This window comes from Lithobates pipiens, unplaced genomic scaffold, assembly GCF_037356315.1.
Source record: "Lithobates pipiens isolate NorthernLeopardFrog02 unplaced genomic scaffold, aLitPip1_a1.2 Scaffold_13, whole genome shotgun sequence".
Classification (NCBI taxonomy): Eukaryota; Metazoa; Chordata; class Amphibia; order Anura; family Ranidae; genus Lithobates; species Lithobates pipiens.
The window spans coordinates 78,420,658-78,441,244 of record NW_027507718.1 but is presented as its reverse complement, the minus strand read 5'-3'; the positions used below and the strand labels follow the sequence as shown (position 1 = coordinate 78,441,244).

At 41.5% G+C, this 20,587-nt stretch overlaps 1 protein-coding gene across 3 annotated transcripts in view; it reads right to left on the bottom strand.

The window, feature by feature from the left end:
* BNC2 (basonuclin zinc finger protein 2) overlaps positions 1 to 20,587 on the bottom strand; it is a 793,258-nt gene that overhangs the window by 602,265 nt on the left and 170,406 nt on the right. The window lies entirely within an intron of this gene.

Genomic DNA, 20,587 nt, shown 5'->3' with positions numbered 1-20,587 from the left:
CAATAAACTTACAAAAAGTACAACATCACACACTGAAACTTACAATTTTGGAGTTTTTTATTGTTCTTATTGTAGCGTCGACCCCCTGTAAGGGCCAATGGAAGATGACTGACCCCAAAGGTTGCTCTGACCTTGCAAGCCACCGACAACTCTACCACGCTGGGTTTGGACATATTTCAATGTGATAATGCAATTACACAGACACCAGACTGTAGCAAAGTAAACGAGTAGTATTATACACAAAGCATATGCAGTGCAAAGAAAGTTCATAACAAGTCAAACAGTAATAACCTGTATGTTATTAATGAACCTATGACCCCAGGTATAAAAGGGAAGAGAATAATATTTTCTTTGTCAGCCTGCTCCCTTAAAATTATGATGACACAGGCCCACAAAGTTTGTGGGACACTTATGACATAACAATTTGAAAGAAATGCAATCATCAATATCTGAGTAGATTTCCCTTTAATGTTTGTAGATGTTATGCACACATTAGGTAAGGGAGAGAAGAAAAGTGGAGAAGTCCTTGTATTGTAGATGTTTAAGGTCAGCTAGCTCAACAAGGGCCCAGGGGGGATTGCTGTGCAATGGTGACCAACAATAGAGAATAGCATATGCAAAATGGTTCCTTTTAGAAGCTCTCCTGTAAAGGGATAAAGTGTCTGCATTCAGTGTATTTGAAGTGTGTACACAGGGTGGGCTTCTACCCTCTCCCCAATCCTGATGATACCATGGTTTAAGGGAATATGATGTCCTGGAACAGGCTCTTAAAGAATCTGCAACCAGTAAAGGGTGCCTGGCTGTACACATGGCTATGCTAGGATTCAGATGGGTCCTTACTGGTGACGATGAGAGTGACCCCCGAAAGTCACTCTGCCGACAGTGAGCTGGCAATGATGGATCTGCTTGCAGGTGTAACACTCACTTGCTGGAGTCTCCTCATGCTGTCCAGGCCGCAGCACCCACTCACATTCCCAGGAGCAGCCGGGTCCCTGCTAGGAGCTGAAGGCCATGGTTCCAAGAGAAAAAGCTCCTTACCAGACTAGGCTATTTATGTCCTTACCCAGCATCCCTCACTCTCCCAGCCAGCTGGAACTTGTAGTTTGCAGCAGCACTGGCTCCAATGTAAATCTTCGCTCTCCAAACCACACATCCCCCAATCCCTTGCTTTAATTTTTTTCTCTCTGCATTCAGGATATGATGACACAATGTCCAGTCTGAACACCAGAGGGAAACAAGCTCACTGCAGCCATTGATACAGAATGTCCCAAGTTAGCAAGTTAGCCAGCACCTGGCTATATCATCAAAGTCTATTTCCATTGAAGCTAAACTCCAGGCAAAAAGCTAAATGTGCAGTTGGAATACATATAAATTGAGCTGTAAGAGCTAGCAAAAAATCTATGATTATGTACCCTTTGATTGCCCCAATGTTAACCCCTTCCCTGCCAGTGTCATTAGTACAGTAACAATGCATATTTTTAGCACTGATCACTGTATTAGTGTCACTGGTTCCAAAAAAGTGTCAAAAGTGTTAGGTGTTTGATTTGTCCATTGCAATATTGTAGTCCCATTATAAGTTGCCAATGGCCGCCATTGCTAGTAAAAAAATAAAATAAAAAAAATAAAATATGTAGACGCTGTAACTTTTGTGCAAACCAATCAATACACACTTACTGGGATTTTTTTTACCAAAAATACATACCAGAATACATATTGGCCTAAATTGATGAAGAAATACGTACCAGAATACAAATTGGCCTAAATTGATGAAGATTTTTTACATTTTTTTTATTGGGAATGTTTTATAGCAGAAAGTAGAAAATATTGTTTTTTTTTCACAATTGTCTGTCTTTTTTTGTATATAGCACAAAAAACAACAACTCAGAGGTGATCAACTACCACCAAAAGAACAGCGTTTGTCAGTTAAAGTAAGGCAGTGGGGTATCGCAAAAAATGGCTTGGTCACAAAGGGGGGTAAACCTTTCAGAGCTGAAGTGGTTAAATATACAGAGTGGTATTCAAAGGCCCAATAACAATATATGCAAAGACCCACTTACCAGTATGTTGGGAGCCCTACACATTTCTTGAAGTGGACTGCAACTTCTCTATCACACCAATGGCAATACCCCCCACCCCCCTTTGTTTTTTATGAGGCATTTATTATTTTGTCTTGATATTATGTTTATTAGGTTTCTCATTATCCATCCTTATTTTCATCAGCCCATAATGCCTCATGTGTACTCATGTAGCACTATTGGTTGTTTTGGTACTGGCACATCTGCTGTCTAATTTTTTCATTTGTAAATATGAAAAAAAAAAAATGTTTAAAAAAAAAAAGTACAAACAATGGTACTTATTTAGCACATCACTGTATTAAACATATTTGTTATATCATTAAGTTCAGCTTTGATTTGACTAAATGTTAAAAATAGGAAAATATTAGCTATACTTGCATAAAATGCATATATTTATGTTATTAACTAGTGTTATCAGTTTTTTGCCTATGAGTTTACGTCATATAGCAGGTTCACGTATACTAATATATAGCATTCAATTATAGCTTTAACATGTTTCTTCTAAAAAAAGTCAGAATTTTCACAGATGGTGTGATATTCACTAAGTGAACAAATTAACATTTGCACAACTTTTTATCCATTCACACATAAGCATATGGAACATCTTAATATGTGCATGCAAAATGCTCAAATTTGTACTTGTTAAAGCTGAACTCCAAGCAGATATAAAAACACCAGCTAATGCAGTCATGTATTCATTACACAATCATTAATTGTATTTTTAAATGCAATGTATTTTTAATGCAATTAATAGCATTCCAATTTCAGCCTCTTGTGACAATCTCCGCAGTGGGCTGAGAAAGGGCGCTCCAATTATTATCAGACTATTGAATACACTTGTGCTGGCTGGAGGAGGGAGTAGTGGTCAGAAGGATGACATCATCATTCTGCTGATACTTCATTGTCAATGCAGCAAGCTGAAGTGCATGTTGAGCATCTTGTGTTCCTGATCCAAAAAATAACAACGCCACAGGGCTTATTCATCGGGATGTGTACTGCTGAATACACCATTTTTAGGGCACACTGTTTATATTTGTTTCTAACCAATTCATCAAGTTTATAGGTTTAAGTGTTGTGGTTCTGGAGTGCCTGATTTTTTAAAATGTAATGCTTAATTTCCAAAATTTTAACATTTAAAAAAAAATATTGTTATTTTGTCAATTTTTCTCATTTTGATGTTTTAATAGTATTTTAGTGCAACCAATGTAATGGTGGCAGAGAGGAAAAAAAAACTTTTTAAAAAATATACCACTTTTCCTAAAGTTTTCCACTTTCAAAAATATATTTTCTGAATGAAATAATTTCAACATGTATAATAACTTTGGAAATAGTTTGCTATTTCCACAATGTAACAAAGTTGTCTGCTTTTTATACACAGTGTTGTCCTTTAACCCTTTTGCTGCTGTTGATATAACTATTAGTGCCGGTTCACACAGGAGCGGCACAGCAGCACAGTCTGTGCTTGATCAGTTTCAACAGAGTACAGAGGTGAAATTAAATGTCTATTAAACCCCTGGTGTCACTGTAAAGAGAACCTGAAAAAAGGTTTAATTAAAATAAATTAAAACAAGCTCCACTGGTACTGTACTAGTATCCTATCCACTCTTAATCAAGTTCTTCAAACTACTGTACCTCTAGACCCGATATATTGTTTGTTGGGTGTTCTTGAGGAAGCAATCCTGCAGGAGATCACAAGAGTTGCCTTTACCCATGCCTTGTTTCAGGCTTGAAAAGTGCCACGGGCCCAGAAAGTTTGTGGCACATTTATAACACAACAATTTGAAATAAATGCAATCATCAATATCTCAGAAGAGTGGAGAAGTCCTTGTATTGTAGATTTTTAGGGTCAGCTAGAGAAACAAGGGCCTAGGGGGATTGCTGTACAATGGCGACCGACAATAGAGAATAGCATATGTAAAATGTTTTTAGAAGCTCTCCTGTAAAGAGATGGGATAAAAATGTCAAAATTCAGTGTCTTTGTAGTGTGTACACAGGATGGCCTTCTACTCTCTCACCAATCCTGATGATACCATGGCTCAAGGGAATATGATGTCCCAGAACAGGCTCTTGAAGACTCTGCAACCAGTAAAGGGTGCCTGCCGTACACCTGGCTATGCTGTGATTCAGCTGGGTCTGTACTGGTGACGATGAGTGTGACCCCCAAAAGTCAATCTGCCCACAGTGAGCTGGCAAGGGGTGGATCTGCTTGCAGGTGTAACACTCAATTGCTGGAGTCTCGCCACGCTGTCCAGTCCGCAGCACCCACTCACATTCGAGGAGCGGCTGGGTCCCTGCTCTGAGCTGAAGGCCATGGTTGCAAGAGAAAGAGCTCCTCAGCAGACTAGGCTATTTATGTCCTTACGCAGCATCCCTCTCTCTCCCAGCCAGCTGGAACCTGTCGTTTGCAGCAGCACTGGCTCCAATGTAAATCTTGGCTCTCCGAACCACATATCCCCTGATCCCTAGCTTTCATTTTTCTAGCTCTGCATTTAGGAGATGACACAATGTCCAAGCTGAACACTAGAGGGAAACAAGCTCACTGCAACCATTGTTACAGAATGTCCCAAGATATCTAGTTAGCAAGTTAGCCAGCACCTGGCTATATCATCAAAGTCTATTTCCATTAAAGATAAACTCCAGGCAAAAAGCTAAATGTGCTGTTAGAATACATATAAATGGAGCTGTAAGAGCTAGCAAAAAATGTATGATTTCAGACAAGGAGAACCAAGTCAGTGGCATGACATTTCTATACTAAAGCTAAACAATGCAACTTGGTATCTTCTGTGCCCAAAGTCTGTAATTGGATATTATAAGACAAAATTACAGTGATTCTAGTATGCTGGAAATATATGGATCCACCCTCCCTTAAAACATGGGTGACCCATATGGGGAATAATCTTATCCTCGAGAGGTATATATACCAACATAGTTTTAAAGGTACACAATTGTTCACAACACAGGGAAAATGTTGGCCCATGTCTCTAACTTGGAACTATGGGGCTAAAGAAAACCTCTAAATGGGACATTAAAGGGGCAACAAAAATTGTAAAAAATAATTTGAAGTAGCTTTATTTGACAATGAAATGCATAAAAAATATAGATGTACAAATATTAAAATAAGGACAATGATGCGATTAGAACAGGCAATATAGACGGTAAGTGCAAATTGATAATCATACAAAATCATACAAGTTGTGGCTCGGGGGTCTTCTTGTGTCCCCCAGTAAGTGTAGGGATTTGATGGTGTCATGGGTGTCCATATCACTGGTGGATTCTTGACAGCATGCATTTGCAAGTTTCTTCCATGTATTTCTTATGATGCGGTCTCAGGTCTAACATTGGGTTATACAGACAGGTCAGTACCCTAATAGACTGTTACCAGTTCCTATATTTGATAAATATTGTATACAATCTTAATGGCATGTTTTTGCATTGTAGATAATCACTCAAGATAATTATGTACCCCTGAAGAAGAAATTTACTTGTGTTTATTTCTAAATGCGCTTGGTGTCCTTCCTTGTCTCTCTTCTTGAGATGAATGACAGTTTTGTATGACTATCAATTTGCACTTACCGTCTATATTACCTGTTCTAATCACATCGTTGTCCATGTTTTAACTTTTGTACATCTATATTTTTTTATGCATTTCACTGTCAAATAAAGCTTTTTCTGACAAGCTAAGCACATCTGTTGACTTTTTAAAATGACTATTTATTAGCCAAAATAATTAAAACTAACAAAAAACAGACAATGATATAAATTTAATTTAAAGTCTTCCAATGTTTACAATTCCATAAATCTAACTGAAAAAGTCGAGGTCAGGGTGACACTTGGAAATACAGAGAATGTGATCTTTTTGGATGCACTATTAATGCAAATTCTGTCCAAAATATGTCTTTTGAAAAATTTAGCAAATACAATTAGTGGGGTTAAAAACACTATTAATTTTTCATGGTAATATATTTAAAGGAATCTGCTAAGTTACATCATATCTGCGGAGTGCTCATTCTAAACCAAAAGAAGTGAGGGGGAAAAGGAGAGGTTCAGGAACTTGTGGAGGGCATTATGAGGAGGCAGAAAAGCACAGTGTTGATTTAATGAAAAATAGTTTACAGGACCATTAAGTAATGAATGAGCACTAATTATTTTTGGAGTATAAGGATATTGCTTAGTGTCACTTAAAGATATAGCTACATTAGCAGCAGAGGCGTAGCTTGAAGCTTATGGCCCCGAAGCAAAAGTTGACCTGGGCCCCCCCACTACTTCCAACGTGTGTGCAGATACATCCACCGCACGCCAAGATACTCAAAGTGGCTTAAGAGTTTTGAGTTCCCAGAGTTCGTCTTTACATCAGAGGACAGGGATCACCGCTGGAGAATCAGAGGACAGGGGTCACCACTTTAGAATCAGAGGACAGGGACCCCTGGCAGGTCCCTTGGTAGAGCTCCTTTTCCATCCCATCACTGTATACAGCTCCTCCCCCCACACTACACAGGGCTGAAATCACATTCCTCTACACACAGTATATCAGTCTTCACAGGGTTGATCTGGCTTTTATGTTGCCCTTCAGACCTGTGAAATTCTCTGGTGGAACGGCAGTGCAGTTGCAGTAGGCAGATATATCCTGTGCAGATCGTGACTAACTGGCTGTATTGTAAAGGAATGTGATTTCAGCCTTACAGAGGAGGAACAGTAAAGAGTGCTGTAATGGGAAAGGAGCTCAGCAGCCGCGCATAGCATGCAGGGTGGAGGGGGTGGTCAGGGGGCTTTGGGGGGGGCAACTTAGATCTGGGAGAGCAAAGCCATGTGACACAAAATCTGGATCCTACAGCCCTTCAGGGGCCCCCGAGGAGGTGTTAAGGGATTTGTTGTAGCAATTTCTGAAGGTTTCTCTGTCAGTGTTGGCAGGTGTTGGGGGAAGGTCACCTCCCGGAGGTGTGTGTCTTTTCCCCAGTTGTCAGGGAAGTGGGCTAAGTAGACATCCCCGTGGGGGGGTACAGAGAATCCCAGCTAGTGACTAGGAGACACTGAGCAGTGTCATACCTCACCAGTAACATCCGTCCCAACGTGGCTACAGCTTGGTTACCATTTCATGTTGCCAGCACACAGCACAGACACTTCCCCATCCTGGGCGGTTCTCACCTCATGCTCCTCTCCATTCAGGATATGGCTCACACCTTCTCCCCAGCCAATGGGAAAAGAGGGGTGTGGACTGTGGAAGGCAAAGTAGAAGCCCAGTACTGGAGCGTGTCTGTGGGGCCCTAAGGCAGATTGGAGCTGGATTTTGTGGAGGATATGATAATATGATAGGGAGGCTGCAGGGGCCCCCTGGAGCTAGGGGCAGAGTTGTGATTGTGACCCCTGCAGCCCCTTATGCTACGTCCATGATTAGCAGTATTTCTTGGGTGAAGAAAGGAATATATTACTTTTAAGAAAGTTATGCTCCCTACAGAGCTGGGCAAACAGGGGTTGATTTACTAAAGGCAAATAGTCTGTTAATTTTACAAGGGAAGTTGCACTTTTTATGGGAATTTTCCACAGATCTTAGTGAATGAGGTGAAGCTCTGCTGACTTCCATCATCCAATTATGTTCAAGCAAAAATACTGTTATATTTTTCTTGCACAAGTTTGGGTATTCTTTGCAAAGGGAAACTTGAACACATTCACTAAGTTATGGGGAAAATCCCCATGCAAAGTGCAACTTACCCTGCAAAGTGAACAGTCTATTTGCCTTAAGTAAATCAACCCCATACTTTGAGACCTAGGCATGCAGAAGACCAGAGTTCAGGCTGACTGATCCTCTCTAGGCATATAAATCATGTGATTAAAAGCCTAGGTCTTTACTTAAATCTGAAGGACTTAAAGCAGCCTAGAGAAACATCTTCTCAAGATTAGGTAAGTATCTTAGCTTTTTTATTAGTCATTATTAATAAAAGCAACATTATTAACGTAGCAACAAAAGCTTTCCACAATTGATACCTACAGTAAAACTTTACAATCCCATAACATTAAAAAAGGGAATTTTATGTGTTCATTCTGTGAAATCCATTAAAGCGGAGTTACACCCAAAAGTGGAACTTCCGCTTTAAGTACTCCTAGCCCCCTGACATGCCACAATTGGCATGCCATTTTTTGGGGGGGGGGTCTGGGTACCTGGTTTGGATTGGGACTGCCCCACTTCCTCCTTCTGATTGCCTAGGCGATTCCTAGGCGGCCCCTACCTCCCATAAATGTTCTGGGACATGTGACAGGTCCCAGAACATTGCCTGGCCATTGACGGAGCACAGCGTGGCTCGCGCATGTGCAGTACGCGCCCAGCTGTGAAGCTTTAATCTGTCACAGCCAGGCGTCCACACTCACAATGTCAGAGCCATAAAGAGCAGGGGGACAGAATGGAGGCTCTGTGTGGCCGCATTGCTGGACCGTGGAACAGGTGAGTGGCTGTCTATTAAAAGTCAGCAGCTATACTTTTTGTAGAACTCCACTTTAAGAGTTTTGTAAACACGTATTAGAAATATATCTCGAAGACTTATGAAAATTGCACCACTTGTGACAGAGTTATGTAGATGTCAGTAAGGTTATCATGAATCTGTTGCAGAGTTGCTTAGGAAGAATTCATTTGTTGCAGAATTGATTCATGACAATGTTGGGTTGATTTAATAAAGGTAAACAGACTGTGCAATTTTCAAGTACAGTTGCTCAAGGGCTTAGTAAATGAGGGAGATCTCTGCTGACTAACATTCAATCATGTGCAAGGAAAATGCTGTTTATTTTTATTTTCCTTGCATGTGATTGGGTGTTCATTGTAAAGTGAAGCTTTACCTTATTTACTAATCTCTAGAGAATCTGCGCTTGCAAAGTGCACTCTCTATTTGCCTTTAGTAAATCCATCCCTGTGTGCATTACAGCATACTGCATTCTGGGTTTAATGGGCCCTGATGAGCCAATATATAATGGAGAGCAGATATAGTCATTTGCTCTCTGTTATGTTCTACAGCAGGGATTCTCAACCAGAGTTCAGTGGGAACCTTGAGTTCCTCTAGAGGTTGCTAGGGGTTTCCTGAGCAATGGTTAATTTCTGCCTCTCGGGTAAGTTCTCAAGGACACCATTGATCTTTTTAGTTATCTGTAAGGGGGTAATTCTTCCCAATAACCACAAGTGTAAGAAGCATTCTTCTCATTGACCATCACATTAATGTATGATGAGTTGTAGATTTTCCATTTTTAGCAGGTGTTCCCCAAGACCAGAGAGCTATTTCCAGGGTTCCTCTGTGTTGAAAAGGTTGTTAAAGGCTGTTCTACAGTATTCCTCAATGGGCCTGCAATTTGTGGCCCATTTGTAAAACGCAGATTGCAATATTGAGCCTGTGGTATCCCATTGAATTTATTTCTATTTGATGCAGCTATTGTAGTCATAGGTTTATTTGCATCCTTTGACTGCTCCAACGTAACCATGTTTCAGTGAAAGGGTTAATGATGTCAGTCTCTTGATCAGTAATCATCCTTTGGGTTCTTCCACCATGCATCCCTCCAGAAGGTAATGCAGAGAGAAGACTTTAATTAATGCTCTCCTACCGTAGGCAACTTTCTATAAATACTTTAATTTATAGTGAGGGACTGGGATATTTTATTGATAATCTGGATTAAAAAATAAACTTGTCAAAAACATTGTTAGTCAGGTTAATACTAAATATTAAACAAGAAAAATTCAATAAATATTGGAGCTCCCCTTGCAAAAAAGCCATTATCAAAAAAACTCAACCTCCCATACTATTTTTAAATACTGATATATGTAGTGCTACTAAAACCCAAACATGACATCCAAATCAATCCACATCTCTTTTTTTTACACTGATTTTGATTACTTTTAAGTGGTGACGTGGTCTAATAGCCTCAAGATAGGTGAAATTCTTTCCAACTACATACACTATATTACTAAAAGTATTGGGACACCTGCCTTTACACGCACATGAACTAGCACTTAGGGATCAATGTGGACGAGAAGGCCTGGCTTGCGGTCTCCACTCTAATTCATCCCAAAGGGGTTCTGTCAGGTTGAGTTTAGGACTCTGTGCAAGCCAGTTAAATTCCTCCACCCCAAACTCACTCATCCATGTCTTTATGGACCTTGCTTTGAGCACTGGTGTGCAGTCATGTTGGAACAGGAAGTGGCCATCCCCAGACTGTTCCCACAAAGTTAGGAGCAAGTTAGGAGCATGAAATTGTCCAAAAATTTCTTTGTATGCTGATGCCTTAAGAGTTCCCTTTATTTACGATTAATTTTAGGTTATTGGTCTGAGGTTTACCTTACCTGTGACATTACATCTGATATTTTGGCTCTAAATTTCACTAAGCCACTGTACTTTGGTTATATTGCTTTACCAGGCAAATTTGTACTTGGGTCTGTTTTGAGATTTTTTCTTTTTCCTTTTCCTCCAAAGAACACACATTTTGTATTGAGTGTAGTTTGTAGGTTTTTATATTACATTACTTAGTACAATAGATACATTTTTCTATTTATCCAGGTGGTCCCCGCCTGTATAGACCTGCTCCTTGTGGACATGGCCGCCTTCTCATCTCCACCTTCTCTGGCCGTAGTTTTAAAAGGGACTCTTGTCTTCTGTGTGAGCTGCAGCCCGTGTTACTATGTCTCACCTGACCGGGCCATTCGCTAACTTTCTGCCTGCTTGACAGCATCAGATACAATGTGAAGTTTGCGATTAAGTGTTTTCTTAATCCTCTGGAAATTTTCTGGCATTAATCTGGAACCTGAGGGTTTGGATCTCTGTTTTGGTTTTAACCACTAGAGATCTGCGCTATAGCCAAATGACGGCTACAGCGCGGACCTCCTTTGCTGGGACTACGTCTATTGACGTCGTCCCGTGCACGAGCGGCGCGCTCTGTGGTCGGTGAGTCTATGAGACTCGCCTGATCACGGATCCGAGCAAGAGGTCGATCCCGACCCCTTACCACGTGATCAGTTGTCAGCCAATGACAGCTGATCATGTGATACAACGGAGCCGGTAATCGGCTATTTTTCCTCCTTGCCCTGACAGGGCGAGGAGGAAAAAAAAGAGCCGATCACCGGCGGTCATGATCAGGACATCAGTCCCGATCATGGCCAGCTTACCAGTGCCCACCTGCCCCCTGCCAGTGCCACCTCTGTAATAAAAAAGTGCCCCCATCAGTGCCACCCATCAGTGCCCATAGTGCCACCCAGCAGTGCCCACAGTGCCACACATCAGTGCCCACAGTGTCACACATCAGTGCCCACAGTGCCACACATCAGTGCCCACAATCTGCCTCAACAACGGTGCTGCGCGCCAGTGCCACATATCCGTGCCCATCAGTGTCATCTACCAGTGCCCATCAGTGCCCAGCAGTGCCACCTATCAGAGCCACCTATCAGTGCCACCTATCAGTGCCCATCAGTCCCATCTATCAGTGGTACCTATCAGTGCCCCTTAGTGCCACCCATCCGTGCCACCCATCCATGCCATCTTATTTGTGCCCATATTGCCCATCAGTGCCGCCTTATCTCTGCCCATCAGTACTGCCTTATCTGTGCCTATCGATGCCACCTTATCTGTGCCTATTAGTGCCGCCTTAACTATGCCTATCAGTGCCCACCAGTGCAGCCTATCAGTGCCCACCAGTGCAGCCTATCAGTGCCCACCAGTGCCGCCTCATCAGCGCACTTCAATGAAGGAGAAAAATGACCTGTTTGCAAAATTTTATAACAAACTATTAAACATGATTTTTTTTTTTTTTTTTGCATCTTTTTTTTTTTGTTTAGCAAAAAATAAAACTCCCAGCTGTAATTAAATACCACCAAAAGAAAGCTCTATTTGTGGGAAAAAAATGATAAAAATTTCATTTGGGTACAGTGTTGTATGCCCGTGCAATTGTCATTCAAAGTGCATCAGCGCTGAAAGCTGAAAATTGGTCTGGGCAGGAGGGGGGTTTAAGTGCCCAGTAAGCAAGTGGTTAAACAACAACAATTTTTCTCACCTTCCAAAGTTACCCAGTAAGTGCATTTGTAGCCTCCCCTGCATCCTTTTTGACCCATGTGTATTTGCTTTATTGCATATGTGATTTCAACACGCTAATAATACTCGTAGATATTGCAGTCTCTCTTTGAGATCCCGGAAGAAGGAATTAGACATAGAAATATTAATCTGAAACACGTTGGATATCAGGAGTATATTGAATGATGCTCTTACTATTTAGAGCTTCTGTGTACATCCTGCAAGAGTTTCTGCATATATATTGCTATTCGTTGCTCTTTTTTCTTCCTTTCTTTTGTTATTGTTACTATGATGTACTAATAAAAAATCCTTTAAATATACTTTTTATATACTTGCTTCTACTGTGTTATTTAACCCCACCTATACAATCTCTCGGGGCATTTTCTCCTTTTTTCCTGCTTTATATCATGGGGATATGGTGGTGGTTAGTATCATTTGCTAGTTGATTTCTTCCTTTTTCACTTTACTGGAACTGGGTTGCCAAGCCCAACCCCTGAAAAACAACCCCACACCATATGCCGCCCTCCACCAAATGATTTGGACCAGGACACAAAGCAAGTTCCATAAAGACATGGATGAGCAAGTTTGGGGTGGAGGAACATGACTGACCTGTACAGAGTTCTGATCTCCACCCAATAGAACACCTTTGAGATGAATTAAAGCGGAGACCGCAAGCCAGGTCTTCTCCTCCACATCAGCGCCTGACCTCAAAAATGGGCTTCTGGAAGAATGGTCAAACATTCCCATAGACACACTCTTAAACCTTGTGGACAGCTTTCCCAAAAGCATTGAAGCTGCTATAGCTGCAAAGAGTGGGCCAACTCAATATTGAACACTATGGATTAAGACTGGGGTGCCAATAAAGTTCATGTGCGTGTAAAGGCAGGCGTCCAAATACTTTTGGTAATATAGTGTATATTCCAGCAGAAATGTGTCATAAATACCTTATTGAATTGGCAGCAATGTGTGACCGTCTAGCTGGCACAGTCTTTTTCAAGACCCATCCAGAAACTTATGCTGGTAACTTATGCCTGCTTACTACTACAGAAACATTTTCCTTTAGTAATGTAGTTATTTCAATCTAGTCGATGAGAACAGTACATGTTCCATCATCTCAGTGTTACCAGCCAGGATTCTCAATAGCAGCAGATATCGAATCCATAACTACCTCCTGTGAAGCCTTGTTCCAATTAAACCATACCTCAGGACTAAAAGAAATTAGGTTTTGGGTTCATGTTTATTTGCAATACTGCAACGGTATTGAAGTTTTTTAGCCTGAGCTCACATCTGAGGTCATACAGTAACCATTTTCAATGCTCTGCATCTTCCCCTTCCTTCTACTGACTATGGCTCCCAATCTTCACAAACAGCCCTTCATAGCATAAATTGTCTATAATACTTTTATATGCAATGGCCATTTTCCTAGCAGTGTTAGTAGATAGGATAATTATTCCCTTTCTTTCTCTCAGAACTAGTAGGAAAGAAAAAAATGTAGCTGATATCTTTGTGTGGCTAACTGAATATATTTTGAGGTGCAAGCTTTTGAAACCACTTGGAACTGACAAATCATGTTTACCATTTTCAAAGAGGATTTGTCATATTTATCTAGCATTCTCAAAGAGAATTAACCTTAAAAAAAAAAAAGGAAAAAAAAAGGAAACCCATCCAAAAAAAGGAAACCCATCCTTTTCAAATAAGAGCCACCCCTAAGCAACTGCATACAACATAATGGATATATTCCAATAACAAACAATATTTGCCTTTAACATTTTAAGAGAAGTATGACCAAAGCTTTTTTTGGGCATTCTTTTCTTCTGGGTCACAGAAGCAGTGGCGTACTAAGGGGGGGGGGGGTGTTACAGCAGGCAAATCTCCTTCCCTGCTCCTCCCATCACTCTATTTCCCTGCCTGGACTTTTTTCACACTGTGGTCCCACTGAATGTGATCATCTGAGTATTTTTTTTTTGGGGGGGGTAGCATTTCTAAGGGGTTTATACTGGGGGGGGGGGGGGGGTGGCATGAGACTGCTTCTGAGGGGTCTATACTGGAAGGGGAGAAGAGCAGCTCTGAAGGGTCTGTATTAGAGGGAAGTTGCGGTTCTGAGGGGACTGGAATGGAGGATGGTGAGCAGATCTGGGAGGTCTATACTGGAGCAGTGAAGCAGTTCTGCAGGGTTTATACTGGGCGGGGGAGAAAGTGGTTCTGAGCAGTCTATTCTGGAGGGGGGATGGTTCTGAGAGGGTTTATACTGGAGGAGGGGAGGCTCTGAGGGGTTTATACTGGAGATGGAGGAGAGCAGTTCTGAGGCGTCTATACTGGGGGGAGAAAGGGGTTCTGAGGGGTCTATTCTGGAGGGGGAGTGGTTCTGAGCAGGTCTATACTGGAGGAGGGGAGGCTCTGAGGGGTTTATACTGGGGATGGAGGAGAGCAGTTCTGAGGCGCCTAGACTGAAGGGGGTGTGGTTTTGAAGGGTCTATACTGGAGGGGATAAGTGGCTCTGAGGTCCCTATACTGGGGAGAAGTGGTTCTGAGGAGTCTATACTAGAGGGGGGGGTTGGATGTGAGGGGTCTATATTGGAGGGGGGCGGATCTAAGGGGGTCTTCACTGGAATGGGATGAGAGGTTCTAAGTGGTCTATACTTGAGGGGGTGGTTCTGAGGGGTCTGTACTGGGGGGAGGAGCAGTTATAAGTGATATACACTAGAGGCTGTTGTGTGGGTCACTCTGTACTGGAAGGATGGGTCTGTGCAGGGGGACAGTCTATGCTGGGAAAGTCAGTCTGTACTGAGGGGTGTTTATACTAAAGGGGTTGTGCTAGAGGAGCTGAACTGAGGGGTTTGTGCTGGAGGAGGGGGTGCTATACTGAGGGGCTTGTGCTGGGGGCAGCGGCCCATTTGTACTGAGGGGTATCTGCTGGGTGGGGGTCAGTCTATGCTGGGGAAGTTGGTCTGTACTGAGGAGTCTGTTTGTGCCAGTAGGGGAGTATGTACTGTAGGAGTAGGCTGGGAAGGAGCATTTAGTAATCTTATGGGAGAGCTGGAGTGTGGAACATATTGGCTTGGGGGGATGATTTGTACTGAGAAGGGGAGTCATTTTGGTTGTACTCTGTATAGTGGCCTGAATTCAGGAGCAGTGCAGCATCATTGCCACATCATCACAGGAAGCTGCATTCAGTGGAATTAACTGGCAGGATCAACAAGTATTTTTAAGATGTTGTAGAGGGTCTGGGAGAAAACAGTGGGGTTAATTTGCTAATGCTTGAAAGTGCAAAATCTGGTGCAGCTGTGCATGGTAGTCAATCACCTTCTAACTCTAGCATGTTCAATTAAGTTTTGACAACCAAAAAAAAAACTGGAAGCTGATTGGTTTCTATCCAGAGCTGCACCAAATCTTGCACTCTCCAGTCTCAGCAAATCGACCACCATATGTGTAGGTTCTTTTATATTTAACCCTGCATATTAATATAATGGGAGGCCATAATTATACCTACATTTTTATTTTGTAAAGAAATACAGTTAAGGTGTCATTCACACAAGGTCAGAGCCCAGTACAGCATGAAGAGCTATTTGTTTATTTTTTAGGATTAGAGGGGGGTCTTGCATGCAGGCAGCATTTATTAGCTAATGGAGGCACGGCAGCTATACAAACTCACCCACACCCAAAGCCCATTTTGTCAGGTATGCAGTAACAGGTGTATAGCCCCCAATATAGAGTCTATGCGTTCAGGGCTGTGCGCCCATCCCTGTCATACTGGGCCACGTGGGTGAGACCGCACAGCCGTCATGCCTCCATTTACTTATGTAGGCTGCCCACACACAACTCTATATTAGTACAAAAAAAAAAAGCTCTTCACACTGTGCAGGGCTCTTCAGAAACATTTAATAGGGCAGTGTAAAACAAAGCAACCCATACCCGCTTTCATCTGTCCTCCCATACGATTACAGTAGTCTTTGTATAATATATCAGTAATTGGTATCTGCTGTTGTACTTTGCACATCATACTTACCAGAACTTCCTGATTGGCATCCTAACCATTGTTGTTGTAACATAATTTCATCACATTTACATGCTTGTATGCCATGCTGCAAATGCTTCTGTTGTAAACACTGACAGACGTAGCAGTAATAGTAGTAGTAATAAAATATTAGTACAAATAATTATGCTTAACTTGGACTTCCCTAGAATTTAGGACATGAAAGTAATCATACACTACCGACAAATTATCAGTCTGCTTTATCTATCATTTTAAAAATAAATTAAACATTTAGAATAAAGTTTATAGGACTTTATTACCTGAACATTAAGTAGGGTGGATAAATTAGCCTAGTTTGTATTAAAAGCTGGAATATAGCCTAATACATTATTTAAAGCATTGTACTGAGTAACTTAAGCAGAACACATTTATAAAACCGAACAATGGCAATGCACAAACATTAATTATTATTTTACAAGTTGCTGTTTTTAATTAACTCGTTTGATCATTTCTGTCCATGGCATGGTTGCTTGGATGTCTAATCTTTCATGTGTACCACAAAACTGTCCTCCCACACATGTGGTATAATGGCAGAATGGTAGCTGCAACATTCTCTGTTGTGACACCTAGTACCTGCCAAGTCAGTCTCATCTCATCCTGCCAAATCAAGTTTCAAAACAAAGGGATTTTGACCTGTTTCAAGATACACAGATATGAATTCTAATTTACTAAGTAAAACCTTAGCTACATGTCTATGAATTTTATAAATTCCAGGCATCAGTGTAAACAAAATTAAGCTGAATTTAGAAAATTCATGGCTATTTTCAAATATGTTCAAAAGTTTTAAAGTTCAATAAGGAACATGCAAAGCGTTAGGGTGTCAAGTGGGAAAAGGCTCCATGGGGTTATATAAGGCTTTTCATATAAGGCTGAGCATCAAAGTCGCTATATATATATATATATATATATATATATATATATATATATATATATGTGTGTATTTATATATAATATAATATAATATATACTATATATAGAGAGAGAGAGAATTAATTGTGTGTAGCTGTATATTTCCTTCTTTGGCCACAAAACCTTAGATCAAAATAATATTACAGATTTATTTGAGATGAGAAAATAATCACATTATAATAACACCAAATGATAAAGGTGCTAAACCATCAATGCTATTATGGATGCTTTCTTTTCCATAATCAACTCTTACTGTAAATATGGAATTGTGGCGAAAACCTGTTCTGTATGCCTCATGGGCCACAAACAGCCAACCCTTTGCTGAATGTGGCTAATTATGGGAGCCTTCCTGTTAGCTGTATTTGAAGTGCATCTGTTTCTAATATACAGTAAATTCTACATATAGGAACCATTTTGTGTTTAAATTACATACATAGATAATGGTTTGATATGTTTATAAATTCTATTCCAGTTGCACTGTATGTATGGGGTATTAGAAGTGGGAGGCATTAACTTATTTTGATGTGATAACACTAAATGGGGGGTAAAGGAGGCTTCCTACAGTGAGAAGGTCTTCAGGGGTGAACATTTCCAGCTTTCTCTCTGTTAAAGTGATATTAAACCTTGTTTGTTTATTTTTTTTAAATTAAAATAACAGACATACTTACCTGTTCTGCACAATGGTTTTGCACAGAGCAGCCCCAAACCTTTTCTTCTGGGGTCTCCTGCTGGCACTGCAGGCCCCTCCTCTTTGGTGAGTGCCCCCAAAGAAACCCGCTTTCCATGAGGGTACCCGCTCATGCTCACTCCCTAGCTTCCCATATCTGTGTCTATTGACACAGAGGGGGTGCCTTGGCCCTCCCCCTGCTCCCTCATCACAGCATTTGATTGACAACTGTAACAAACCTTAAGGCTTTAGAACCACTTCAAGGCCTGTCCCCAAAAGGCATTCTTTTCCTAGTAAGTGGCCCATCCAGCAAGTGATTTTGAGGCTGCTAATAAAATGGGTGAAAAAATACTTGTGTAGCACCCTCCTAGTTAGGTTTCTAAGTCTGTAGTAAGGGGAGCAGTCCTTGTTTGTTTTGGTCTGCACAGGCTGGGAGTTTGATTACTTCTCCCTGCCTCCGGAAGACATTTTTAGAGTTTAGGGAGGGAGAATTTAAAGGAGCAGCCTGAATATTGAGCAGGGTCCAACCAATCCCTGGTGCTTGGGAGAGCTGTTAAAAAGTTTGGAGCCCTGAGGAGATTGTCTCTTTTTCCACCCTGAGGGGATGGAGCAGTGAGCTGTGAGAAAAGAGGCTGACTGCCTCTGGAGCCCCAAGGACTGAGTGCTAAGATACTTACAAGAGGCTACACCTGTGGACTAATTTTGTTCCAGGATTTTGTAGTGCCTTACTATCTGTTCTACAAGCTGCTTCGTGGTCCCCAGCTGTAAGGCCATATACAGTGGTGTGAAAAAGTGTTTGCCCCCTTCCTCATTTCCTGTTCCTTTGCATGTTTGTCACACTTAAGTGTTTCGGAACATCAAACCAATTTAAACAATAGTCAAGGACAACACAAGTAAACACAAAATGCAATTTGTAAATGAAGGTGTTTATTATTAAAGGTGAAAAAAAATCAAAACCATCATGGCCCTGTGTGAAAAAGTGATTGCCCCCCTTGTTAAAACATACTATAACTGTGGTTGTCCACACCTGAGTTCAATTTCTCTAGCCACACCCAGGCCTGATTATTGCCACACCTGTTCACAATCAAGGCATCACTTAAATAGGAGCTGCTTGACACAGTAAGGTCCACCAGAAGATCCTTAAAAGCTACACATCATGCCGAGACCCAAAGAAATTCAGGAACAATTGAGAAAGAAAGTAATTGAGATCTATCAGTCTGGAAAGGGTTATAAAGCCATTTCCAAAGCTTTGGGAATCCAGCGAACCACAGTGAGAGCCATTATCCACAAATGGCGAAGACATGGAACAGTGGTGAACCTTCCCAGGAGTGGCCGGCCGCCCAAAATTACCCCAAGAGCGCAGCGACAACTCATCCAAGAGGTCACAAAAGACCCCACAACAACGTCCAAGGAACTGCAGGCCTCACTTGCCTCAGTTAAGGTCAGCGTTCATGCCTCCACCATCAGGAAAAGACTGGGCAAAAATGGCCTGCATGGCAGAGTTCCAAGGAGAAAACCACTGCTGAGCAAAAAGAACATCAAAGCTCGTCTCAATTTCTCCACAACACATCTTGATGATCCCCAAGACTTTTGGGACAACATTCTGTGGACCGATGAGACAAAAGTGGAACTCTTTGGAAGGTGTGTGTCCAAGTATATCTGGCGTAGAAGGAACACTGCATTTCATAAAAAGAACATTATACCAACCGTAAAATATGGTGGTGGTAGTGTGATGGTCTGGGGCTGTTTTGCTGCTTCAGGACCTGGAAGACTTGCCGTGATAAAAGGAACTATGAATTCTGCTGTCTACCAAGAGATCCTAAAGGAGAATGTCCGACCATCTGTTCGTGTACTCAAGCTGAAATGAACTTGGGTTCTGCAGCAGGACAATGATCCTAAACACACCAGCAAGTCCACCACCGAATGGCTGAAGAAAAAAAAAATGAAGACTTTGGAGTGGCCTAGCCAAAGTCCTGACCTGAATCCTATTGAGATGTTGTGGTATGACCTTAAAAAGGCCGTTCATGCTCGAAAACCCTCTAATGTAACTGAATTAGGACAATTCTGCAAAGATGAGTGGGCCAAAATTCCTCCAGGACGCTGTAAAAGCCTCATTGCACGTTATCGCAAACGCTTGGTTGCAGTTGTTGCTGCTAAGGGTGGCCCAACCAGTTATTAGGTTTAGGGGGCAATCACTTTTTCACACAGGGCCATGATGGTTTGGATTTTTTTTCACCTTTAATAATAAACACCTTCATTTACAAATTGCATTTTGTGTTTACTTGTGTTGTCCTTCACTATTGTTTAAATTGGTTTGATGTTCCGAAACACTTAAGTGTGACAAACATGCAAAGGAACAGGAAATGAGGAAGGGGGCAAAAACTTTTTCACACCACTGTAGACTGTTCATCTCTAGTCTATCTGGTCTACAATCTTCTTCATGACCCCCAGCTGTGAAGCTATAGACTGTTCCAATTCAGTCTATCTGTATTACATCTACTTCCCAGTCCCCAGCTGTGAAGCTATATAGACTGTTCCAGTCTATTCTATATGTTCTATAAGCTTCCTCATCGTCCCCAGCTGTGAACCTAAAGACTGTTCCAGTCTTGCTGCTTCTGATCATCCAAATATCTCATGGTTCCCAGTTGTGAGCGAAAAGCAGCTCTGCTGCGGCTGTTTATAGATAAATCTTCTGACAGTTGTGTCTCAGCATTTTGTAGTATCCCTTACCACCCTAAATCACCTCCCCAGTACAGAAAAAGACAAACCCCTAGATTGATCAATAAGCCGGAGTGTATGAACCTTTTTGTGTGTGCCTGGCTGCCTTTGCACTATGGTGAAGAGGAACATGGTAACATCTGCGGCCATTTTGGGG